This window comes from Hypanus sabinus, unplaced genomic scaffold, assembly GCF_030144855.1.
Source record: "Hypanus sabinus isolate sHypSab1 unplaced genomic scaffold, sHypSab1.hap1 scaffold_1412, whole genome shotgun sequence".
NCBI classification, from domain to species: Eukaryota; Metazoa; Chordata; class Chondrichthyes; order Myliobatiformes; family Dasyatidae; genus Hypanus; species Hypanus sabinus.
In genome coordinates this window covers 6355-32902 of record NW_026779485.1, presented here as the reverse complement: position 1 = coordinate 32902, position 26548 = coordinate 6355, and the positions used below count along the sequence as shown (strand labels likewise).

The window sequence follows — 26548 nt, the reverse complement described above, 5'->3', positions numbered from 1 at the left end:
GGCTTAATACTGAATTAACCCCATGGACTGGCGTTATGAAGTGTCTGTGGGCCAAGATGGAAACATACCCAGATGAATTGTCTTAGGCCATGCTGAGCAGGCTCTCCAGAGAACAATTGTAGTAAGAGGACAGCTTGCATAATGTAGATTTTGAGTGAATGATGAGTGATAATCTCAAACATTTTAGAATCTCAGTCTTTCCTGTGGGACTACTAAACCTGTTCCACTATCCAGCAGAGATCAGAGGCTGGTCACTTTCTGAACTTGATACATTCATGGTGTTCTTTGTCTTCTTTCTTCTTCAATCTTTTTATTAGTTTTTATAAAAAAACATAACATAATATTATATTAAACAGGTTATGAATACAATAGATTTGAAACTGATATTGGTAACAAAATAATAATATCTTATTAAACTATCAGCAAAAAGAAGATCATACAATAATCAATCTAACCTACATTGATTATACATGTAAAGGATTAAAATAATCGTCAAAAGAAAAAAAAAGTATAACATACAAGAAAAAATGTATATTTAAGAAAATAATAAAAATAAAACCTAAACTAACATGGGCAATAATAATAGTTTATATGTATATGATAGTGTCAAAAAACTCCGGAACTCCATACCAGAACAAGAATAATAAGAGTAAATGTCTGGAAGAAGCCAAATTAATTCTTATGTAAGTGTCGAATAAACGGTCCCCAAGTTTCTTCAAATTTAATTGATGAATCAAAAATAGTACTTCTAATTTTCTCTAAACTTAAACAAGAAATAGTTTTAGAGAACCACTGAAATGTGGTAGGAGGATTTACTTCTTTCCAATTTTGTAATATAGATCTCCTGGCCATTAATTTTACAAAGGCAATCATTTGTCTAATTGAAGGGGAGAATCGAGTATCATCTTCATTTAGTATACCAAAAATTGCAGTAATAAAATGAGGTTGTAAATCAATATTCCAAATTGAGGAAATGGTAGCAAATATGTCCTTCCAATAATTATGTAAAGTAGGACATGACCAAACATGTGGGTCAATGAAGCCACATCTAAATAACATCTGTCACATTGAGGATTAACATGAGAATAAAACCGAGCAAGCTTATCTTTAGACATATGAGCTCTATGTACAACCTTAAATTGTATTAAAGCATGTTTTGCACATATAGAAGAGGTATTAACCATTTGTATTTTCCCATTTTTCCGTTGAAATATGATTAAGTAAAAGACAGTTACAGAAATCTAAAAAAGATGGTGGTTTAGCTTTACCCAATTTTAGATTTTACTATTGGGCGAATAATATTCGGAATTTATTATACTGGAAATTAGACTTAGATTTACCATTGTGCCCACAGTGGGTAAATTTAGAATGTACTGATACACAAGGATATTCTCTATTTTCAGTTCTTGGTTCTTCACTCCCTGTTGATTTAGTTAAACTTAATAAACAGATATCTAACCGTATTGTCAAACATGGTGTTCTTTGTCTTACATCCACATCAGGTTTAAAAATGTTACTGGTGTTTATCTGCTGCACCTATATTTCCAGTACGCTCATCGCTACCCTTTCAGTGACAGATCTGAATGCCACTCGTATTGACCCAGACATTTACATTCGGACCTAAAATATCCTCTTCTACACCTCACCAATTGTTCACTTACATCGAAACAGTGCATCGTATTCCAATATATTTTATGTGCAGTCGTAAAAAATACAAATTGATCAATGTATATTTCACCCTTTGTGTGTTCTACTGGTGCCTGTCGACCATGTGGCCTTGCTTATCTTGTTGCTGCTCAGTTCTGTTATTCAGCTGATGGAAGACTGACGTATCATAGAGGGAGAAAGATGAACTTAGAGAAATGGAGACTGCAAGAACTGCTTCTGTTCCCAGCCATTCTCCATGACAACAAGAATTCTGGACTGGCTGGTTGACAGGACACGCTCAAGGAACAAAGACAGAATGAATGTTAACAACGTTTGAGGGCAGCATTAGTGAAATAACGAAGTTGAATTTGTTCAGGTCTCGTACCACACATCCGCCAATCTCTTTGACACCCACAATCTTTAGGAATGAAATGCTGGAGCATCAGGTCTACGACTGCCAGACTGGGTAAAAGCTTCTTCCCTCAGGCTGAGAACCTAATAAATATCCTCGCACCACCAAGGTCTCATCACGAGCAATGTGAGCTGTTTATTGTTTACTGTTTACTCTTTACAATTCACCCGTGCTGCCCACTGCATGTATTGTGAATTTTATTTTAGCCATTTATTTGTGATAATGGTGTGTTTTATGTGCTGTGCTTTGTGAGTATATGTTTTCTGAGTGCACCATGGTTTGGAGGAACATTTCTTTATTTGGTTGTCTGTACTTGAACTTGAGTTACTGAACCTGTTGAGCTAGTCTATTTGTCGGTGTAGGTTAACAATGCACAAATTACAGAAGTGGAGGAAAGTCAAATTCACCTGTGCAGACTGAGGTAGATCCACTTTGCTTCTGATACTTTTGAGTATAAGTTGAACTCTGGAAAACTCAGGGTTAACAAACAGAGGCCAAGTGTATTTTGAAAAGGCATTTACCTTTAGGAAGAGATCTCACTGTTCATGGCTCTGGGAGAAATTCATTGAAACAGGCGGGTTTGTGGATCTTGGATATGAAGTAGAAATGTTGGTTATGGGGTTAGAGTTCTATTATGTTGGTGGCAGTCTAACATGTCTGGTGCTATGAAAATGCTTTGAAAACAATGCAGAGTACTGTTGGGGGAGACAGTCTATGGGGGAAGCAACTATGGTGGCACTTCTGACACAGAGTCTGCCCCTGTGACTCAGATGACAGGGACATCAAAGATGCAATAATAACAGGGTTGACTTAGTGGGCGATTTTAATTTCCCAAATATTAATTAGCATCTCCATCGAGCAAGGGGTTCAGATGGAGTGGCATTGTTAGGTGGGTTCAGGAAAGTTTCTTGCCAAAATATGATGATAAGCCTACATGAGGAGAGGCTGTACTTGATCGAGTATTGGGAAATGAACCTAGTCAGGTGTCAGGTCTCTCAGTGGTAGAGCATTTTGGAGATAGAAATCACATAACATTGCAGAGGGATAGGAACAGATAAGTTAGGAAAACGTTTAATAAGAGTAGGGGGAAATATCATGCTATCCGGTAGGAACGTGGAAGCTTGAATTGGGAGCAGATGTTATCAGGAAATGTATGGCAGAAATGTGGTAAATGTTCAGTGGATGTTTGTGTGGATTCCTGAAGAGATGTGTTCTAATGAGACAGGGAGAGGATGGTACGGGACAGGAACCATGGGGTACAAATGCTGTTGTAACTCTAATCAAGAGGAGAGCAAAAGCTCATGAAAGGTGCGAAAGACTAGATAATGATTGAGATCTAGAAGATTGAGGCCAGAAGCGGCCAGGTGAAGGATTGATGAGCAGGATAAAGGAGAACCCCAAGGCATTATACAATGACAGGAATAGCAAGGGGATAAGATGTGAGAGAATAGGACCAATAAAGAGTGCCGGGGGATACGTGTGAATGGAACACAGGCGACTGTGGAAGGCAAGGGGTGGAGCCCATGGCAATGATATTTGCTTCATGAATGGGGACAGAAGTAGTTCCGGAGGATTGGAGTGTTGCAGATCTTGTTCCATTATTCAACAAAGGAAGCAGAGTTAGCCCGGGAAATTGAAGACCAGTGAGTCTTACTTCAGTTGATGGTTAGTACTTTGGTGGAGAGATCCCATGAGGTCGAATTTATAAACATATGGAGAGGTATAATATGATTATAAATTAAAAGCATGGCTTTGTCAAAGAAGGTTGTGCCTTACGAGTCTGATTGAATTTTTTGAGGATGTAACTAAATATATTGATGAAGGTAGAGCGGAAAACGTAGTGTATATGGACTTTAGTAATGCAATTCATATGATATCCCATGGAAAGCTTATGGAGAAACTAAGCAGGCATGGGATCCAAGGGACATTGCTTTGAGCATCCAGAACTAGCTTGCCCACAGATGGAAAAGTGTGATTTTAAACGGGTCATATTCTGCATAGAGTTCGGCGACCAGTGGTGTGCCTCAGGGACCTGTTCTGGACGCCCTTCTCATTCTGATTTTTATAAATGGTCTACATGAGGAAGTGGAAGAGGATTTAGTAAATTTGCTGATGTCACAGAGGTTGGGCGTGTTGTGGATAGTGCGGAAAGCTGTCAGATTTCACAGCAGAACATTGATATGGTGCAAAACTGGGCTGAGAGTTGGCAGATGGAGTTCAACAAAGATAATGTGAGGTGGTTCATTTTGGTAGGTGAATTATGATGTCAGAATATAGTATTAATAGTAAAATTCTTGGCAGTGTGGAGGAACAGAGTGATCTTGGGGTCCAAGTCCATAAGACACTCAAAGCTGCTGTTCAGGTTGACTGTGGTTGATGAGACATACGGTGCATTGGCCTTCACCAACTGTGGGATTGAGATCAAGAGCCGAGAGGTTAATATTGCAGCTATATAGTACCCCTGTCAGACCCCACTTGGAATACTGTGTCCAGTTCTGGTCGCTGCACAAAAGGAAGAATGTGGAGACTACAGAGAGGGTGCAGATGAGATTTACGAGGATGGTCCCGGTAGTGAGGAGCATGCCCATTGAGAATAGATTGAATGATCTTGTCCTTTTCTTCTCAGAGCAACGAAGGATGTGTGGTGACATAATAGAGGTGTATAAGATGATCAGGGGCTTTGTTTGTGCAGATAGTCAGAGGTCTTATCCCAGGGCTGAAAAGGCTAATGTGTGAGGGCACATTTTGAAGGTGTTTGGAAGTAGATACAGAGGAGATGTCAGGGGTAAGTATTTTAAGCAGTGAGTGATGAGTTTGTGGAATGGTGCAGGAGGATACAATAGGGTATTTGAAGAGACTCCTGGGATGGAACATGGAGTTTAGAAAAAATAGAGGGCTATGTGTAATCCGGGGTAAATTCGAAATTCAAAAAAATGTTCGGTAAACCATTGTGCAGGAAGTTTTCCATGTTCTATGTTCTAAATGCTCTTCATATTACAAGACATTCAATCCTCGGTTTTATATTCTGATTCTCTTGAAATAAAATTTTACACGGCGTTTACCTTCCTGACCACAGAATCAACCAACAAATTAAGTTTTCAAATGCTGCACAGGAATACCAAATGCTTTTGCACTTCAGATTTTTATGTTTTATTTCCATTTAGAAAGCAGTAAAACTTTTATTTCTTCTAACAAAGTTTACAACCATAAACCTCTCAACATTGGATTCATCTGCCACTTATTTGACCATTCCCTTAATGTGTCGAATTCTTCTGTATCTTCCCTATTCTTTCAAATCTACCTGCCGATTCACTTATCTTTGTATCGTCTGCAAACTTTGCAACAAGGCCATCAATTCCATCAGGTCCATCAATCCCATCATTCAAATCATTCTCATATAATAAAAAAAAAATTGGTCACAACACAAAGCCATGAGGAACACCAATAGTCAGGGTAATGAATCAGAAAAGGATCCCATTCTCCCCGCTCTTTTCCTCCTGCTAAGCAGCACTTCTTGAATCCGTGCTGGTATCTTTTCAATAATACCATGGGTTTATAGTTTGTTAAACAGCCTTATGTGTGGCAGCTTGTGAAAAGCCTTCTGAAAATCTATGTCCACAACATCAACGTATCTACATCGACACAACATCAACATATTTGTCTATCTTATTTTTTTCTTTCTTCAAAGAATTCCAACAGATTAGTCAGGCAAGGTTTTCTCAAGGAAACCATGCCTCCGTCAAGCTATTCGTGCCTCCCAGAATCCCTAAACCACATCCTTTACAATCAACTCCAACATCGTCCCTACCACTAATGTCTGATTATCTGGCCCCTTGTTTCCTATCTTCTGCCTTTCACATTTCTCAAAGAGTGGGGCGACTGGGACGTTCCGGAGTTTGGAGAACAATTCCAGTCCCATCATGCTCGGAGTCTCTTTACATCCACTGAGTGGAAAGCTTGGGATATTCCCGACTGATCGAGTTTCTTTTCACGGTTCAAAGACCGATAGGCTTGGGAATTGATCATTACAAATTGTCCTGTGATTACACAGCTTGTACCTTGGTTTACTAGGTGGCGCAGCTTGAGGGGATGGAAGTCCTTGTTCCATCTTGCATCTCAATAAATAAGTAAATAATAGATTTGGGGCATCACATCTGAACTGCGGAGGAATTTGGGGTGGGAGAAAAAAAATGATCAGTGGTCCTGGTCCAGGTGAGTCCAGCAAATAGGATAACCACTGAAAAGTGACTGCTAAGCAGCTAAGAAATAAATATAGGAATCAGAATCAAAAGGTTAATATACTCTGCATTGTTATGTAAAGTGTGTGCGCTTGTTACAGGATCAATTAGATTAGGGAGTTAAAAGTGTGCCTCAAAGACTGGAGGAAGATTGCTGATATTCATGATACTTTGGTCCCACTTTTGGGGAGGAATGGAGATGATTTGATTGGACAGGGTACAGCTGAATCATGCTCGGACTGAGGTCCTGACAAGTCACATAACTACAGCTATAGACAGTCTTTCACTAAATTGCAGGGAAATGGGTTCAACAGATTGGAAATGTTATGGATGATGTTTAAGTGTATCTTGTTTCTCACTTCTTCTGGCAGCAATAGTGTTAACTTTGATGTCTAAATATGTGGATTTGATCCCAGGGACAGTGAGGACATACGACCCCCAACTGACGACACTGAGTCAGGATCTGTTTGTTCATGGTCACCTTCAATTGATTATTCTTGGCAAACTTGTTTATCCAAATAGAAGCTATTTACATAGAGCTTGATAAGGGTAGGCAGTGCATGTATCTACATTGATTTTACTCAGGCGCTGGGCAAAGTCTTTTTGGATGGTAATCCGGAAAATTCAGATGCATGTGGTTGGCAGGGACAGGAGGAGTGGTTGAAGGAAAACATTGGAGCTGGAGGTCTTCGATTAGTGGAGTTTCACAGCGATCTATGATGGGACCTCTGCTGCTTGTAATGTCTCTACATGTCCTGGATGAAGATGTAGATGGATTCGTTAGTAAATTAGCAGATGATACCAGGATTGACGGAGCTGTGGATAGCACAAGGGAGTGGCAATAAATACAACAAAATATAGATCAGTTGCAGATATAGGCTGAGAAATGGCAGATGGAATTTGACCCAGAGAAATGTGAGGAACTGCAACTCTGCAGGGCAAATGCAAAGAGACAGAACACTGTTATGGACAAGGTCTTTTAGAGTGTTGCTGAGCAGAGATCATGGCATCCCCATTCATTGCTAGTTGAATGTAGCTACACAGGTTGATATGTTGCTTCAGAGAAGCTTACAGAATGCTTTCATTTACTTGTCGAGGTACTGAGTTCAAAATTCATGTTCCAACTTGGTAAAGCTCTCGTTGGGCCACGTCAGGATCACTGCATAAAGTTCTGGTGGCCCCACACTTGGAAGGATGTGGAGGCTCTGTAGAGGGTGCAGAGTATGTTTACCAGGATGCTGCCTCAGTTAAAGGGTGTGTACTATCACAAGAGGGGTAATAAAATAGTTGTTGTCACTGCAACTCCAGAGACTGAGAGGTGATCTGATGCAGGAAGATGGAGGGATTTGGACATGGTGTAGGTAGGAGGGATTAGTGGGTTTGGTTTACCAATGACGGACTGGGCCATATTTACTACTACTGACAGGCTTTTCCGTACAATGGCATTGATGCTTCCACATCAGGCCACGAGAAAACCAGTCAATATACTCTCTAACATACATCTGTGGAAATTTGTAAATGTTTCAGCTAACATGTCAAATTTTGTCAAGCTTCCAAGAAAGTATAGCGTTTTTGTTGACATTCAAAATCTACTCAAATTTCTATTGAAATATAGCCGCCGAAATACCTTCTTTACAACAGCATAAATATGTTGGGTCCAGGTTAGGTCCTCGGATATTTTCACACCCAGGAACTTAGCTCCCTCATTTAATTTCTGATCCCTCCATGAGGATTGGCGTGTGTTATTCTCTCAACTATTTTCTGTCACCTGTCCTCATACCTGAACCCTTTTCAGTGCAACAGCACTCCAGAAAGCATGCTGTGGAATTCTTTCATGGGCAACAAAGTCAATAGTCTAAGATAACGGAGCTGCAAGCTGAATTCACTGTTCTTTGTTTCTTGTCAATTCACAGGAAAATATGTGCGAAAGTCTGAGATGCATATTCCCACATAGCTGTCCAGAACACAGCAGGTAACCGTTTGGTAAGTAAAGATCTGTTAAGAGCTCGTAAGAACAATGCATTCCAGTCATCCACAACTCTCTGAGTCAAAAGCCTACCTCTCATGTGCCCCTTGAACCCATGCCTTCTCACTCTAGATGCCTGCCCTTTGGTATTTGACATTTCAACCACGGGAAACAGATACTCCCTGTCTAATCTATCTGTGCCTCTTTTAATCTTATAAACTTTTATCTGATCCCGCCTCAGTCTCTGGTGTTCCAGAGAAAACATTTCAGCTTCCTTTCCAATTGTATCCAGTCTCAATTGTAAGCCAAGCTGATGCTGAGGAAATACACCTCCAGAAATATGATTTTGATTTCTGCAATGAGTATGTGTGTGTATGGCAAATATCCATCAGCGTTTCCTGGTGAATGATTCAGAGCACACGACTAATGATAAGAGGATGTTCATCATGACATTGGAGTTGTTTCCTTCTGTGTAATAAAGTACTTCTATTTGCTGCATCCGACTACCACTTCTGAGCTGTTATAATTTGGGAATGAAAAATGCTAAAAGTCCAAGTGCAACTATTTTATTTATATTTTCTGCCAATTACACTACTGACAGTTAGGGCAGAAATAAATGTCTTCCTTCTCTGGCCGTGGTCAGGGCTTTCTTCACCATGTCAGTAGCTTCCTCTTGGGTTTCAGTGCAGTCCAGTACACATCCCACGTGGAGACTGAGGAGAAGCCTTACACTCAGATCTAGAATAATTCTTCATTGCTGTTTCTGGAGCAGTTTGGTCTTACCAGTCAGAGTTGTTATTCCTTGGCTGAACGCCCAGACCCGTGGACCTCTCTTAGCCTGGCCTCTACTTATTGACCTATTTGGTACGGCTGATACTGCCGAGAGCCAAAGCGGAAGCCCCTGTCTCCAGACAACATAGAACTCGGGGTTATTGAGGCACAATGGCCTCCAAACCTAAAGCTTGTGGTCCTCTTTCAGGCCTTTATTTTTTGCTATCCCTTATTTTAAGCATTGGCACAATTTAACATTCATCATAAACCACTTCCTCCTGTATCCAAACCTTTATGAATCAGATTTCTATCCGATTCAATGTTAAATGTTAACATTTTTATGGCTCCAAGCTTTCAGTAACAAATGAATATTGCTGACCTTGTATTGTAGATTGGGAATTGCACAGAGGGTTAGGATCACCTAAAGTCTGGATGGTGACAATCTTCAATCTTCCACGACTCTTCAGTCAGTGATAAATGGATGCTTTAGTTGTGTCAAAATAATTCGTCATCGGCTAAGCACTATCTCTGAGCTTAGTCTATTTATATACTCTTTGAATAATTCACGTCTTCCTGTTGGAATTCTTTGAGGAGAATACAAGTAGGATAGATAAATGGGATGCAGCGGATTTTGTTTATCTGGACGTTAGGAAGGCCTTTGACAAGTTACCACACAGATGGCTGATTACCAAAGTAAGAGCCCACGATATTACTAGAATGTTATTAACATTGTTAGGTCATTGGCTGATTGGTAAGAGGCAGCAATTGGGAATAAAATGCTCCTTTTCCGGTTACCTGCCAGTGGCCAGTGGTGTTCCACAGTGGTCGGTGTTGGGATCACTTCTTTTTTTTGCTGTATATAATGACTTATATGATAGAATAGATGGTTGTGTTGCCAAGTTTCAGATGTTGGAAAGATTCGTGGAAGGGCATGTAGTGTTGAGGAAACAGGTAGAATAGGAACATACAGAACATAGAATTGCAACAGCACAATACAGGCTCCTTGGTCCACAAAGCTGTGTCAAATATGCCCTTTCTTTAGAACTTTTGCATTATGCCGATGACCTTTTGCTTTATATTTTTAATGTTAAGACCTCATTACCTTTCGTACTTCCTTCATTCTCCTGTTTTTGCCAGTTTTCAGGACATAAAATAAATTTTCATAAGAATGAACATTTTCCTTTGAATAATTTGGTATCAATTAATAGCAATCTTACTTTTAAAATTGTAAGAAATCAATGTAAACACAAGGAAATCTGCAGATGCTGCTAATTCGAGAAACACACACAATATGAAGGTGGAACGCAGCAGGCCAGGCAGCATGTATAGAAAGAAGCATTGTCGATGTTTCGGGCCGAGACCATTCGTCAGGACTAACTGAAAGAAAAGATAGAGATTTGAAAATAGGAGGTGGAGGGGGAAATGCAAAAATATAAGAAAAGACCTGAGCGCGTGGGTTGAAGCAAAAAGCTAGAGAGTTGATTGGCAAAAGGGATACAGGGCTGGAGAAGGGAAAGCAACATGGGACGGGAGGCCTAGGGAGAAAGAAAGGTGGAGAGGAACACCAGAGTGAGATGGAGAACAGGCAGCATGATGGACAGAGAGAGAACAGAAAGTGGCGGGGGGGGGGGGAATAACTAAATCAGGGCTAGGGTAAGAAGGTGAGGGGCATTAACGAAAGTTAGAGAAGTCAATGTTCATGCCATCAAGTTGGATACTGCCCAGACGGTATATAGAAAAAGGAAGACATCTCCTTCGTCCTGGAATGAAAATCCTCATCCCAAGAGCAGATGCGGCGGAGACGCAGGAATTGCGAAGAGGGGATAACATTTTTGCAAGAGACATGGTGGGAATACAAATAGTCCAGGTAGTTGTGAGATTCAGTCGGCTTATAGAAGATATGTGTAGATAAGCCGTCTCCAGAGATGGAGACAGGAAGATCAAGAAAGGGGAGGGAGGTGTCGGAAATGGACCAGGTAAATTTGAGAACAGGATGGAAGTTGGAGGGAAAGTTAATGAAATCAACGTGTTCAGCATGCGTGCAGAAAGCAGCACCAATGCAGTCGTCGATGTAGCGAAGGAAAAGAGGGGGGCAGATACTCATATAGGCTTGGAACATGGACTGCTCCACAAAGCCAACAGAAAGGCTGACGTAGATGGGACCCATGCGGGTGCCCCTGGCTGCACCTTTGGTATGGAGGAAGTGGGAGGAGCCAAAGGATAAATTATTGAGAGTGAGAACGAATTCCTCTAGACGGAGGTGAGTGGTGATAGACGGGAATTGGTTTGGTCTGGAATCCAAAAATAATTGGAGAGCTTTAAGACCTTCTTGGTGGGGGATGGAGGTATATAGGGACTGCACGTCTATGGCGAAAATAATGCAGTGGGGGGCAATAGAACTAAAAATCACTGAAAAAATTCAGAACATGAGAAGTGTCACGAACATAGGTGGGAAGGGATTGAACAAGGTTGGTAAAACAGTGTCAGGATACACAGAAATGAGTCCGGTCGGGCAGAAGCAAGCTGAGACAATAGGTCTACCTGGACAGGCAGGTTTGTGGATCTTGTGCAGGAGGCTGAGACGGGAAGTACGGGGTGTGGGAACTATGAGATTGGTGGCAGGGGATGGGAGCTCCCCTGAGCTGACAAGGTTGGTGATGGTGTGGGAGACAGTGGCCTGGTGCTCCTTAGTAGGGTCATGATCGAGGTGTAAGTAAGAGGAGGTATCAGTGAGTTGTCGCTGTGCCTCGGCCATGTAGAGGTCAGTACACTAGGCCACAACAGCGCCCCCTTATCAGCGGGTTTGATACTCAGTTTGGGGTTGGTGCGGAGGAAGTGGAGAGCAGAGCGTTCGGAAGAAGTGAGGTTGGAAGTGGAACAAGGTGCGGTGAAGTCCAGATGGTTGATGTTCCGTCAGCAGCTAGCAATAAAGAGATCCAGAGCAGGCAGAAGACCAGAGCGGGGTGTCCATGAAGAGGAGTTTGGTTGAAGACGGGTCATGGGTGGGGGTGGGAGTCCTTGCCGAAGAATTAGGCTCGTAGACGGAGCCGGCGGAAGAAAAGTTCAGCATCATGGCGTACGTCGAACGCGCTGAGGTGTGGGCGAAGGAGCACAAAGATGAAGTCTTTACTGAGGACAGAGCACTCTGCCTCGGAGAGTTGAATGTCGGAGGGGATGGTAAATACCCGGCACGGGTGAGAGATGGGATCACGGGGAGAGGCTGGTGAAGTCGGAGGAGAGGGGAGGATTAGGGTGAGAGGAAGGTGGAGCCAGGAGCTGACGATTGGATTGAGGGAGAGGAGATTGCAGAGTGGTGCTTGGGGAAGGTCAGACAGGAGTCACAACCGCTGCACGTGAAGACCCAGCCTGGTGTTCAAGGCTGGAGTCGCAGTTGGGGTCTGCGCAATCGCGTTGAAGGTGTCCATGGTCGTTGGAACTGGCATTGATGATGCTGGAGTCCGGATTTTGAATATGCCCTGGGTTGCTGTGGCAGCCGAGATCGACGGCGGGGCCATTCCATGGTCTTTGGAACCAGTATTGATGGTGCTGGAGTCCGGGTATGAGAGAGTGTGAGATGTTTGAGAGAGCCATGGTTTTCAAGGGACATTGGAAGATTATTTTGAAAAAGAGAATGGTCTATAATAAATATAGGCAGCATGGTGTAAATGACGTGTTTGAGGAATATAAAGAATATAAATAAATCTTAAGGACGAAAATAGAAATGCTAAAAGAAGATACCAGGTTGCTTTGGCAAGTATGGTGAAAATAAATCCTAAAGGTTTCTTCAGTTATATCAATAGCAAAAGGATAGTAAGGGAGAAAATTGGTCCCTTAGAGAATCAGAATGGACAGCTATATGTGGAGCCAAAAGAGATGGGGTCGATTTTGAACAATTTATTTTCTTCGGAATTCAATAAGGAGAAGGATATTGTATCGTGTAAGATAAGGGAAACGAGTATAGTAGTTGTGGAAACTATGATGACTAAAAAAGAGGAAGTACTGACAGGATTTCCCCTAGGACCTTGAGGGAAGTTAGTGTAGATACAGCTAGGGCTGTGACAGAAATATTTCAAATGTCATTAGAGACGGTCATCCCTACTTCGATGCACACCGCTAATTCTGAGACACCTCTGGTGCCTGACTGCATCGGTCTTGACCATTGGTCTGGATTCATCAGCTGCGTGGAGAGCATTCACCCCTGCATGGGCAACAGCTTGCTTTATGTATCGTACTACCCTGACTTGCATACTGACTTTCAACCGCGAAGGTACAATATCCATGGTCGAACCTGACCCGCGGAGGGCCATCAACAGCATGTCTGACTATGGCCTCCTCTCCTGCTGCGATGAGGCCAAGTGTAGGTTGAATGAGCAACGACTCGTATTCCGATTGTGTAGCCTCCAATCTCGACGGCATGAACATTGATTTCTTCAAATTCAAGAAATGAATATCCTGTGCTTCTTCCGCCCACTCCACCTCAGCGTTCCTTCGGATCCCACCGCCCCATTCTGGTGGCTTTTTACTCCTTCACTTCCCCTCACGCACCGCCATGTCCTCCTCATCAATTCTGTCTGGCTCTCCATCTCTTTTGTGTAATCCCGTGGTCCTGCGTCTCTCCTGTTAGATTCCTTTCTCTTCATCTCTTTGCCTTTTCTGCCTGTCACTCAGCTCTTCACATAATCGTTCCTCCAGAAACCAGACCCCTCCCGCACTCACTTGTCCTTCTACTCCTCCCCCATCACCTAATTCTGGCTTTTGTCTCTTTTTCTTTGATCAGAATGAAGGTTCCCAGCCCGAGCTGTCGACTGGTTGCTGAGTTCCTCCAACATTCTCTGTGTGTTTGCTTCTGTTTGTTTATTGATTAAAATAATCAGACTGGTACAGTGGAAGAGGAATTTGTGGAATGGTCAGAGACAGTTTCATACAGTAGTTTATTTACCCAGGAACATGCCATTTCAGTTGTAATCTGTGTAAAGAGGTGGTATTACTGAGAGTTCTTGCGGTGAAGGATCCTGAATATGAGCAGTGGCAGATGTTTAAGGAGAAGGTTCGTTAAAGCCGACATTTATCCCAATCAGACAGAGGAATCACAGAGAGCAAACAACAGTCTGTGATTAAAAGAGTTCAAGGTAAATATTAACTCAGAGAACAAACAAAGAGGCAACGACAGGGTGGACAAAACAGTCGGGATTTTTCCTGTAACTCATGATGCGACAAAAGATAAAAATATCAAGGAAAAACAGATTAGTTAACTCAATAATTTCCATTAGTGTTTTCAGTGGGGACACAGCAAACATCCTACAGATATCTAACGGTGACATTTCAATGCTGTGCCATAATGTGTAGCAATCACCATCAGGGGTGATAAACTAATGGGACTAAAAGCAAAAATATCCAGTTCCCAACGACCTGCACCAGACGGTTTCACAGGAAGGCTGGAGAGAAAGTAGAGACGTTGGAATCTGTCAAAAATCACTGTTACAGAAAGGTCCCAGTGGAGCTGAAAACCATTGCTGAAGGGTGGAAGAGAAAGGAAAACAAAGTAGGTAACTGTACTGGAGTCTATAATCTGTGAAGAAATGACAAGTCATTTAGAAAAGTTTAATGTCATTGAACTAAACCAAGAGGGTTTACAGTCAGATTCAGACAGCACAGAAACAAGTCTTCAGCTCAAATGGTCCACACTGACCAAAATTCCCATCTGAGCTTCTGGTCTGTAACCGCCTCACAACGATATTATGAACAATGTTATCCTCCGTCCTTTTCCCATTTCCCACCTTTTGACCCATATCCTTCAAAACCTTTGCTTCCCATTAGCCTGTCCGAGTACTGCTTCAATGTACCTGATTCAACCACACCCCCAGTAGCTCATTCCATTTGCTGACCAGCCTGTGCTTGGAAATGTTGCCCTTCAGGTTCCTATTAGATCTCCTCTTACACCAATGCCTTCCGGTTCCTGATTCCCCAACACTGGCAGAAAGACTGTTTTATTCGACCCACACTGCAATACACCTCTGCAATACCAGCACTCATTCTCTGACATTCCAGGGAAAATTGTCCAAAACACCTTTCACAATTCAGTCCTTTCAGATCCAGTCACATCCCAGTAAATCTCCTCTGCACTCTTTCCAGCTGATTGGTGTCTGTCATACAGCAGGGCGACCTGAACTAAACACTATTTGCAAAATACGGCGAAACCAACGTGGTGTACATCTGCACCATTTCTTCCCAGCTTCTATATTCGGTGCCCTGACTGAAGGACAGTGTTCCAAACCCCTCTTCACCACCCTGTCCATCTGGAACCTGGTCTTGGACCCTGTAACCTGGGTTACTGAATATTAAAACAACACACAGAAAATGCCGGTGGAACACAGCAGGCCAGGCAGCATCTATTAGGAGAAGCACTGTCGACGTTTCGGGCCGAGACTCTTCACCCCACACTCAGGTTGGAGGAATAACACCTTATATACCAGCTGGTTAGCCTCCAACCTGATGGCATGAACATTGACTTCTCTAACTTCCGTTAATGCACCTTCTTACCCCATCCCTGACATATTTAGTTTTTTTCCCCTTTTTCCCTTTATTTTTTCTTTCTCTCTCTGCGCATCACTCTGCCTGTTCTCCATCTCCCTCTGGTGCTCCCCTCCCCTTTTCTTTCTCACTCGGCATCCCGTCCCATGATACTTTCCCTTCTCGAGCTCTGTAACCCTTTTACCAATCACCTCTCTGGCTCTCAGCTTCACCCCACCCCCTCCGGTCTTCTCCTGACATTTTGCATTCCCCCCCACTTTCAAATCAATTACTATCTTTCCGTTCAGTTAGTCCTGACGAAGGGTCTCGGCCCGAAACTTCGACAGCCCTTCTCCCTATAGATGCTGCCTCGCCTGTTGCGTTCCACCAGCATTCTGTGTGATACCAGAGTTTTGAGACTTTATAGGGGAAGTTGGAGAAGTGAGTCTTTGTACTTTCAGGGGCATTTACCACATGTAAGGCAAGTGCACAAGACAAGGGCTCTGTGCTGGGAAGGAAGTGTGTTAATATTGATTGAAGTCAGGTTATCATACTGAGACAGAGTAACGTGTAAGGAGGATATAATTGGTGGAGTTTTCCAGGGACCAGTTCTGGATCATCAGTGACTTATTGATATTAATGACCCGATGGAAGGGCAGAATGTGCGGAATCCACGGTGTCAATGATGGGGAACGTGATGAGGGGACGTGTTGTGATTGAACATTTGGTCTCTCCAACAAGACATGGGGAAGCTGGTGAGAAGAATACTTGGTAAATGAAGCTTAATGTGGTAAAGTGTGATGGCATGCAGAGAAGCAGGAGGAAACAAAAGTCAGACAATTATTTATGTAGAGATAAATTGTCAATGAGAGAAATAGAGAGGCGGCAATGTGTTCTCCTGCACAACAAAGTAGAGATGGGTGTAGTGAGTGGTTCATAAAAACATATATGACCAAGGTTCAGAGGTGAATGGTTCATTGATATTTATTGCTGTAGAGAAATAGAGAGGTTTTGTTACAGTGTCAGACAAATGCACAATGATGGATTTTGGAAAGTTAAAGCAGGTTATGACACAGACAGAGAATAATAGGTTCCTGAGGATTGTTGACGAAAAGAAAGACTTGGGGTACAGGTACATAATTTCATGAAGGTGCCAACACAGGTAGACAAGGTTGTGAAGAAGGTGCACGTCATGCTTGCCTTCATCGGCAAAAGGCTTTGGGAGGAGCTGGGACATCATAATACAGTTGTACAAATCAATAATGAAACCATCAGGAGTACCCTGTGCAGTTCTGGTCACCACGAGAGGAAGGATGTGGTTAAGCTGAAACGATGCAAAAACGATTCACAGGAATGTTACCTGGACCGCGGGATTCAGTTACAAGGAAAGATCATACTGACTTGGACTGTTTTCCACGAAGTGAAGGAGGCTGACAGGTGAAATGGTAGAAGTTTATAAAACTAAGAGAGGAGGAGACAAGCAGAATCACTTACCCAGGGTGCAAGTATCAAATATGACAAGGTGCAGCTTTAAAATGCCAGGGTGAGTACTTAAAAGTGGGCATTAGTGGAGGTAAGATTAGTGTCTCCGTAAAAAGGGAGGGTGGGGAATAAATCAATCAGGGATGGGCTAAGAAAGGGAGGAAGGTTATTAACGGGTTAGAGAAATCAATGTTCATTCCATCAGGTTGGAGGCTACCCAGACGGAATATGCGGTGTTGTTCCTTTAACCTGAGTGTGGCTTCATCGTGCCAGTAGAGGAGTCGTGGATAGACATATCAGAATGGGAATGGGACGTGGAATTAAAATATGTGGCCACTAGGAGGTGCTGCTTTCTCTGGCTTTTCATGTCTATCCACGGTCCCAGAACAGGAACACTGCAATCCAGTAACGTTGCTCAGTCTCCCTCATCCTTCAACGCTGGCAGATGGTATCTATTTGGTACTACATATGCCGAATTGTAATAACCCCTTGACAGCGTTTGTTCAGCCTGCCAGCCGACTCTGTAACTGCCATCAGCAGAAGTTGTGATATTACTGGTGACATAGCTATTGTCCGTACAGTTAGCTAAATCTGATCCCATTACCCCGTAGTTGCAATAACAGACTTCACGCTCATTCTCGTGAAGTAGTTTCAGAGATTAGGATTCGTGCAGTCCATTATAAGAAATTTAATGTCAGCGTTCAAAACAGTTCCATTGGCAAGAGTAATTTCTCTGGGCAGTTCAGACCAGTGCCACCCTTCACAGATCTAACATTGCTACTAAAGTAAAACACAGAGTCAATCTTGCCCAAACCTCAGCACCTGCAACTGGCTTTCGCACGGTGCTGACACCGATCGAAGCTTGTGTCTTCCTTGCTCTCAGCAAAGGATCGGCTATCTCGCCTCGGTTCAGCCACATCGAATTGTCTTCAATTCCAAAAGGAAGTTACAGACTATAACGTACGATGGTCTACACACAAAAATTGCTTGAAGAACTCAGCAGGCCAGACAGCATTAACAGAAGAAGTATTTTTTTTTCCAAAGATGCGGCCTGACCTGCGAAGCTCCTCCAGCATTTTGAGTTTGTTGCTCGAATTTCCAGCAGCTGTAGATTTCCTCTTGTTTGCCAATTGCGATGATCGTTTGTCAGAAAGCGTGTGGTGAAAAAACAGCGCCGAACCTCAGGATACTGACCACCACCCCTTTCTGGTGAAGATGCAAACCATCCCTTTGGTATCGATCACCCCTGCACAGATGAAGTCCCAGTGATTGGGTGAATGCAAGTCGGCTTTTTCCACGGGGTTTGGGAGGTACTACAACCAGAGGGCATGAGTTAAGGATGATGGGTGAAAGTTTAAGGAGAACAGGAAAGGAAAATTCTTCACTCAGATGGTTGTGAGATTGTTGGAACGAGCTGCCAGAATGAGTGTTGCATGCAAGTTTGATTTCAATATTTAAGAGAAGATCGGATAGATGCGTGCGAACGATCCCTGCGAAAAGCAGAGAGGGGTAGAGAGGGAACGATGTCCTTAGTGGTGGGTTCCTGTTGAAGGTGGCGGAAGTTGCGTAGGATAATATGCTGGTTCCGGAGGCTGGTGTGGTGGTCTGGTGGGGTCAGCAACCCATTGTGCTTTCCCCTTAGATACCTTCTTCTCCTCTCCTGCCTAACCCCGCCCTGCTTCCCCTCACCACCCTTGATCTTTCCTCTGATTCGTTTTCCACCATCTTCTTCGTAGGGCCCCTGCCCCCTGCTACTTTAGTCCTGACGAAGGTTCTCGACCAAAAACATTGACTGCTTTTTTCAACGGATGCTGCCGGCCCTGCTGAGCTCATCCAGCTTTGTTGTACGTCCAGTAAATGGTTGACTCGTGCATTAGTCTTTACATTAATTCTTACTCATAGACTCAACTCACATCGGTAAAGGCATATTTTTTTGAGGTTTGCAAAATGGCTTTGTGTGGGTGAGATTATAGTTTACAAACCTGATCACATTGTTTATGAAAAATGGTTGATTGATGAAGCCCGGGGTGGATATTGTATTAGTCGAATTTGAAAAGCTTTCAACAAGGCCTGTCATGGTGATCTCATCCAGAGCATTTACGCTCGGTGGAGATTGCAAACAGAAAGCAATGGTTGAAGGGTGTTACTCGAACTGGAGATCTGTGGACAGAGGCGTTCCAGGAGGATCAGTGCTGGGAACTGAATTTGAATTGAACTGAACTGAATTGTTTTTATTTATTGTATCCTTTACATACATGAGGCGTAAAAATCTTGACGTTACGTCTCCATCCCAATGCGCAAAGTGCAATCATGGTCATTTATAATAAATAGAACAGTCAATGTATTATCGTGTGCACTCAAATCAGCGTGAGCTTATTAGTCTAATGCCCTGGTGAAGAAGTTATCCCGGAGATTTTGGACGAAACTATTATGCTGCGGTATCGCTTCCCGGATGGTAGCCACTGGGATAGATTGTGGTTGGAAAGGCTAGGATCCCTTTGATACTTCGGGCCCTTGACATACACCGGTCCTTGAAAATGTCCATTTTCATCGGGGGTTGACAATTACAGATGCGCTGGACTGTCTTCACCACTCGCTGCAGAGTCCTGCAATTAAGCGGGGTATAGTTTCCACATCAGGGAGTCATGCAGCCAGTCAGGATGCTCCCAACTGTGCCACTCTAGAAAGTTAATAGTATTTGGGGGCCCATACCAAACTTCTCAAACCGTCTGAGTTGAAAGTGGTGCTGTTGTACCTGCACAGCGCAGAGCTGGTGTGCACAGTCCATGTGAGGTCCTCAGGGATGTGGATGTCGAGGAATTGGTAGCTGGTTACCCTCTCAAATCCAGACACACTGATGTCAACAGGGTTGAACCCGTCTCCATTCCGCCTGTAACCCGCCAGTAGCTGCTTAGTTTTTGCGACATTGAGGGAAAGGTTCTTTTCATGACACCCCTGTGTAGGATACATGACTTTTTCCTGATAGGCCATCTTGTTACTGTTTGAAATTAGGCCAATGAATGTAGTGTCGCCGGCAGAGTTCAATAGCATAATGCAACTGTGGTTGGCGATATAGTCATTGGTGTACAGGGAGTAGAGGAGGTGAATCAGTAAGCAGCCCTGTGGGTCTCCAGTATTGAGACTTGAATTCTCACAATACCTTACAAACTTTAAGTACTCACAACATCTCTTCGGATCCTCTGTTACCGCGATACCTCATAAACTTTTAAACCCACAATACCTCGTTACCCCGAATCTACTGACCTGTGGTACTCGGGCGACCCTCGGGTTTCGGTAGGAATCCGGCAGAGGATAGCTGTCAGGTAGGGGGCAGGATTGGACCCAAATGCAGGACGCAGACACTGAAGTACTAGAGATAGGACAGGATGGGGATGCCATGGCATGCAAGGGGTAAGGCAGGTGGGGCTGGATCCCGGAGGTCAGGCGAGGCGGGAGGATCTCAGAGTTCAGATGAGGCGGGATAATTCCAGTGTTCAGACGAGGCAGGCCAGGAGGATCCCAGTGTTCAGACGAGGCAGGCAGGAGGTTCCCAGAGTTCAGACGAGGCAGACAGGAGGATCCCAGTGTTCAGACGAGGCAGACATGAGGATCCCAGTCTTCAGACGAGGCAAACCGGAGGATCCCAGTGTTCAGAGGAGGCAGACCGGAGGATCCCAGAGTTCAGACGAGGCAGACAGGAGGATCCCAGTGTTCGGACGAGGCAGACAGGAGGATCCCAGTGTTCAGACGAGGCAGACTGGAGGATCCCAGTGTTCGGACGAGGCAGACTGGAGGATCCCAGTGTTCGGACGAGGCAGACAGGAGGATCCCAGTGTTCAGACGAGGCAGACCGGAGGATAACAGTGTTCAGACGAGGCAGACCGGAGGATCACAATGTTCAGGCGTGGGAGACAAGAGAATCCCAGTGTTCAGACGAGGCAGACAGGAGGATCCCAGTGTTCAGACGAGGCAGACAGGAGGATCCCAGAGTTCAGACGAGGCAGACAGGAGGATCCCAGTGTTCAGACGAGGCAGACAGGAGGATCCCAGTGTTCAGACGAGGCAGACAGGAGGATCCCAGAGTTCCGACGTGGATGACAGGAGGATCCCAGAGTTCAGACGAGGCAGATAGGAGGATCCCAGTGTTCAGACGAGGCAGACAGGAGGATCCCAGAGATCAGACGAGGCAGACAGGAGGATCCCAGTGTTCAGACGAGGCAGACTGGAGGATCCCAGTGTTCAGACGAGGCAGACAAGAGGATCCCAGTGTTTAGACGTGGGAGACAGGAGGATCCCAGTGTTCAGACGTGGGGGACAGGAGGATCCCAGAGTTCGTGGGAGACAGGATCCCAGTGTTCAGACGTGCGTGACAGGAGGATCCCAGAGTTCGTGGGAGACAGGAGGATCCCAGAGTTCGTGGGAGACAGGAGGATCCCAGAGTTCGTGGGAGACAGGAGGATCCCAGTGTTCAGATGAGGCAGACAGGAGGATCCCAGTGTTCAGACAGAGTTCGTGGGAGTCAGGAGGATCCCCGAGTTCGTGGGAGTCAGGAGGATCCCCGAGTTCGTGGGAGACAGGAGTATCGCAGAGTTCGTGGGAGAAAGGAGTATCGAGAGTTCGTGGGAGAAAGGAGGATCCCAGAGTTCAGGCTAGACAGGAGGATCAAAGAGTTCAGGCTAGACAGGAGGATCACAGAGTTCAGGCTAGACAGGAGGATCCCAGTGTTCAGACGAGGCAGACCGGAGGATCCCAGTGTTCAAACGAGGCAGACAGGAGGATCCCAGTGTTCAGACGTGGGAGACAGGAGGATCTCAGTGTTCAGACGAGGCAGACAGGAGGATCTCAGTGTTCAGACGAGGCAGATAGGAGGATCCCAGTGTTAAGACGAGGCAGACAGGAGGATCCCAGTGTTCAGACGAGGCAGACAGGAGGATCTCAGTGTTCAGACGAGGCAGATAGGAGGATCCCAGTGTTCAGACGAGGCAGACGGGAGGATCCCAGTGTTCAGACGAGGCAGACAGGAGGATCCCAGAGTTCGTGGGAGACAGGAGGATCCCAGAGTTCGTGGGAGACAGGAGGATCCCAGAGTTCGGAATTGGGAGACAGGAGGATCCCAGAGTTCAGACGAGGCAGCCAGGAGGATCCCAGTGTTCAGACGAGGCAGACAGGTGGATCCCAGAGTTCGTGGGAGACAGGAGGATCCCAGTTCGTGGGAGACAGGAGGATCCCAGAGTTCGTGGGAGACAGGAGGATCCCAGAGTTCGTGGGAGACAGGAGGATCCCAGAGTTCGAGGGAGACAGGAGGATCCCAGAGTTCGTGTGAGACAGGAGGATCCCAGAGATCGTGGGAGACAGGAGGACCCCAGAGTTCGTGGGAGACAGGAGGACCCCAGAGTTCGTGGGAGACGTAGGATCCCAGAGTTCGTGGGAGACAGGATCCCAGTGTTCAGACAGAGTTCGTGGGAGACAGGAAGATCCAAGAGTTCGTGGGAGACAGGAGGATCCCAGAGTTCGTGGGAGACAGGAGGATCCCAGTGTTCGTGGGAGACAGGAGGATCCCAGTGTTCGTGGGAGACAGGAGGATCCCCGAGTTTTTGGGAGACAGGAGGATCCCAGAGTTCAGACGTGGGAGACAGGAGGATCCCAGAGTTCGTGGGAGACAGGAGGATCCCAGAGTTCGAGGGAGACAGGAGGATCCCAGTGTTGAGACGTGGGAGACAGGAGGATCCCAGTGTTGAGACGTGGGAGACAGGAGGATCCCAGAGTCCGTGGGAGACAGGAGGATCCCAGAGTTCGTGGGAGACAGGAGGATCCCAGAGTTCGTGGGAGACAGGAGGATCCCAGTGTTCAGACGAGGCAGGCAGGAGGATCCCAATGTTCAGACGAGGCAGACCGGAGGATCCCAGTGTTCAGACGAGGCAGACAGGAGGATCCCAGAGTTCAGACGAGGCAGACAGGAGGATCAAAGTGTTCATACGTGGCAGACAGGTGGATCCCAGAGTTCGTGGGAGACAGGAGGATCCCAGAGTTCGTGGGAGACAGGAGGATCCCAGAGTTCGGAATTGGGAGACAGGAGGATCCCAGAGTTCAGACGAGGCAGCCAGGAGGATCCCAGTGTTCAGACGAGGCAGACAGGTGGATCCCAGAGTTCGTGGGAGACAGGAGGATCCCAGTTCGTGGGAGACAGGAGGATCCCAGAGTTCGTGGGAGACAGGAGGATCCCAGAGTTCGTGGGAGACAGGAGGATCCCAGAGTTCGAGGGAGACAGGAGGATCCCAGAGTTCGTGGGAGACAGGAGGATCCCAGAGATCGTGGGAGACAGGAGGACCCCAGAGTTCGTGGGAGACAGGAGGACCCCAGAGTTCGTGGGAGACAGAAGGATCCCAGAGTTCGTGGGAGACAGGATCCCAGTGTTCAGACAGAGTTCGTGGGAGACAGGAAGATCCAAGAGTTCGTGGGAGACAGGAGGATCCCAGAGTTCGTGGGAGACAGGAGGATCCCAGTGTTCGTGGGAGACAGGAGGATCCCAGTGTTCGTGGGAGACAGGAGGATCCCCGAGTTTTTGGGAGACAGGAGGATCCCAGAGTTCGTGGGAGACAGGAGGATCCCAGAGTTCGAGGGAGACAGGAGGATCCCAGTGTTGAGACGTGGGAGACAGGAGGATCCCAGAGTCCGTGGGAGACAGGAGGATCCCAGAGTTCGTGGGAGACAGGAGGATCCCAGAGTTCGTGGGAGACAGGAGGATCCCAGTGTTCAGACGAGGCAGGCAGGAGGATCCCAATGTTCAGACGAGGCAGACCGGAGGATCCCAGTGTTCAGACGAGGCAGACAGGAGGATCCCAGAGTTCAGACGAGGCAGACAGGAGGATCCAAGTGTTCATACGTGGCAGACAGGTGGATCCCAGAGTTCGTGGGAGACAGGAGGATCCCAGAGTTCGTGGGAGACAGGAGGATCCCAGAGTTCGTGGGAGACAGGAGGATCACAGTGTTCGTGGGAGACAGGAGGATCCCAGTGTTCAGACGAGGCAGACCGGAGGATCCCAGTGTTCAGACGAGGCAGACAGGAGGATCCCAGTGTTCAGACGAGGCAGACAGGAGGATCCCAGTGTTCAGACGATGCAGACAGGAGGATCCCAATGTTCAGATGTGGCAGACAGGAGGATCCCAGAGTTCGTGGGAGACAGGAGGATCCCAGAGATCGTGGGAGACAAGAGGATCCCAGAGATCGTGGGAGACAGGAGGACCCCAGAGTTCGTGGGAGACAGTAGGATCCCAGAGTTCGTGGGAGACAGGATCCCAGTGTTCAGACGTGCGTGACAGTAGGATCCCAGAGTTCGTGGGAGACCGGAGGATCCCAGAGTTCAGACAGAGTTCGTCGGAGACAGGAAGATCCAAGAGATCGTGGGAGACAGGAGGATCCCAGAGTTTTTGGGAGACAGGAGGATCCCAGAGTTCGTGGGAGACAGGAGGATCCCAGAGTTCGTGGGAGAAAGGAGGATCCCAGAGTTCAGACGTGGGTGACAGGAGGATCCCAGATTTCAGACGAGGCAGACAGGAGGATCCCAGTGTTCAGACGTGGGAGACAGGAGGATCCCAGAGTTCGAGGGAGACAGGAGGATCCCAGAGTTCGTGGGAGACAGGAGGATCCCAGAGTTCGTGGGAGACAGGAGGATCCCAGAGTTCGTGGGAGACAGGAGGATCCCAGAGTTCGTGGGAGACAGGAGGAAACCAGAGTTCGTGGGATTAGGAGGATCCCAGAGTTCGTGGGATTAGGAGGATCCCAGAGTTCGTGGGAGACAGGAGGATCCCAGTGTTCGTGGGAGACAGGAGTATCCCCGAGTTTGTGGGAGACAGGAGGATCCCAGAGGTCGTGGAAGACAGGAGTATCCCCGAGTTGGTGGGAGACAGGAGGATCCCAGAGGTCGTGGGAGACAGGAGGATCCCAGAGTTCAGACGTGGCAGACAGGAGGATCCCAGAGTCCGTGGGAGACAGGAGGATCCCAGTGTTCGTGGGAGACAGGAGGATCCCAGTGTTCGTGGGAGACAGGAGGATCCCCGAGTTTGTGGGAGACAGGAGGATCTCCGAGTTCATGGGAGAGAGGAGGATACCCGAGTTCGTGTGAGTCAGGCGGATCCCCGAGTTCGTGGGAGACATGAGGACCCCAGAGTTCGTGGGAGACAGGAGGACCCCAGAGTTCGTGGGAGACAGTAGGATCCCAGAGTTCGTGGGAGACAGGATCCCAGTGTTCAGACGTGCGTGACAGGAGGATCCCAGAGTTCGTAGGAGACCGGAGGATCCCAGAGATCGTGGGAGACAGGAGGATCACAGTGGTCAGACGAGGCAGACAGGAGGATCCCAGAGTTCGTGGGAGACATGATCCCAGTGTTGAGACGTGGGAGACAGGAGGATCCCAGAGTTCAGACGAGGCAGACAGGAGGATCCCAGAGTTCGTGGGAGACAGGAGGATCCCAGAGATCGTGGGAGACAGGAGGATCCCAGAGATCGTGGGAGACAGGAGGATCCCAGAGATCGTGGGAGACAGGAGGATCCCAGTGTTCGTGGGAGACAGGAGGATCCCCGAGTTTGTGGGAGACAGGAGGATCCCAGAGTTCGTGGGAGACAGGAGGATCCCAGAGTTCAGGCCAGACAGGAGGATCCCAGAGTTCGTGGGAGACAGGAGGATCCCAGAGTTCAAGCCAGACTGGAGGAACCCAGTGTTCAGACGAGGCAGACAGGAGGTTCCCAGTGTTCAGACGAGGCAGAAAGGTGGATCCCAGTGTTCAGACGAGGCAGTCAGGAGGATCACAGTGTTCAGACGTGGCAGACAGGAGGATCCCAGAGTTCGTGGGAGACAGGAGAATCCCAGAGTTCGTGGGAGACAGGTGGATCCCGGAGTTTGTTGGAGACAGGTGGATCCCAGAGTTCGTTGGAGAAAGGAGGATCCCAGAGTTCGTGGGAGACAGGAATATCCCAGAGTTCGTGGTAGACAGGAGTATCCCAGAGTTCGTGGGAGACAGGAGGATCCCCGAGTTTGTGGGAGACAGGAGGATCCCCGAGTTTGTGGGAGACAGGAGGATCCCAGAGTTCGTGGGAGACAGGAGTATCCCAGAGTTCGTGGGATACAGGAGGATCCCAGAGTTCGTGGGAGACAGGAGGATCCCAGTGTTCAGACGAGGCAGACAGTAGGATCCCAGTGTTCAGACGTGGCAGACAGGAGGATCCCAGAGATCGTGGGAGACAGGCGGATCCCAAGTTCGTGGGAGACAGGAGGATCCCCGTGTTCGTGGGAGACAGGAGGATCCCAGAGTTCGTGGGAGACAGGAGGATCCCAGAGTTCGTGGGAGACAGGAGGATCCCAGAGTTCAGGCCAGACAGGAGGATCCCAGTGTTCAGATGTGGCAGACAGGAGGATCCCAGAGTTCGTGGGAGACAGGAGGATCCCAGAGTTCAGGCCAGACAGGAGGATCCCAGTGTTCAGACGTGGCAGACAGGAGGATCCCAGAGTTCGTGGGAGACAGGAG

General features: G+C 46.6%; 1 long non-coding RNA gene across 1 annotated transcript in view; it reads left to right on the top strand.

The window, feature by feature from the left end:
• Positions 1-14284, top strand: part of LOC132386951 (uncharacterized) — a 40287-nt gene extending 26003 nt beyond the window's left edge. The window contains exons 3-4 of the long non-coding RNA XR_009509715.1: positions 8211-8280; positions 13812-14284. This is a non-coding gene — a long non-coding RNA (uncharacterized LOC132386951). The remainder of the gene's footprint in view (positions 1-8210; positions 8281-13811) is intronic.
• The last annotated feature ends 12264 nt before the right edge of the window (positions 14285-26548 follow it).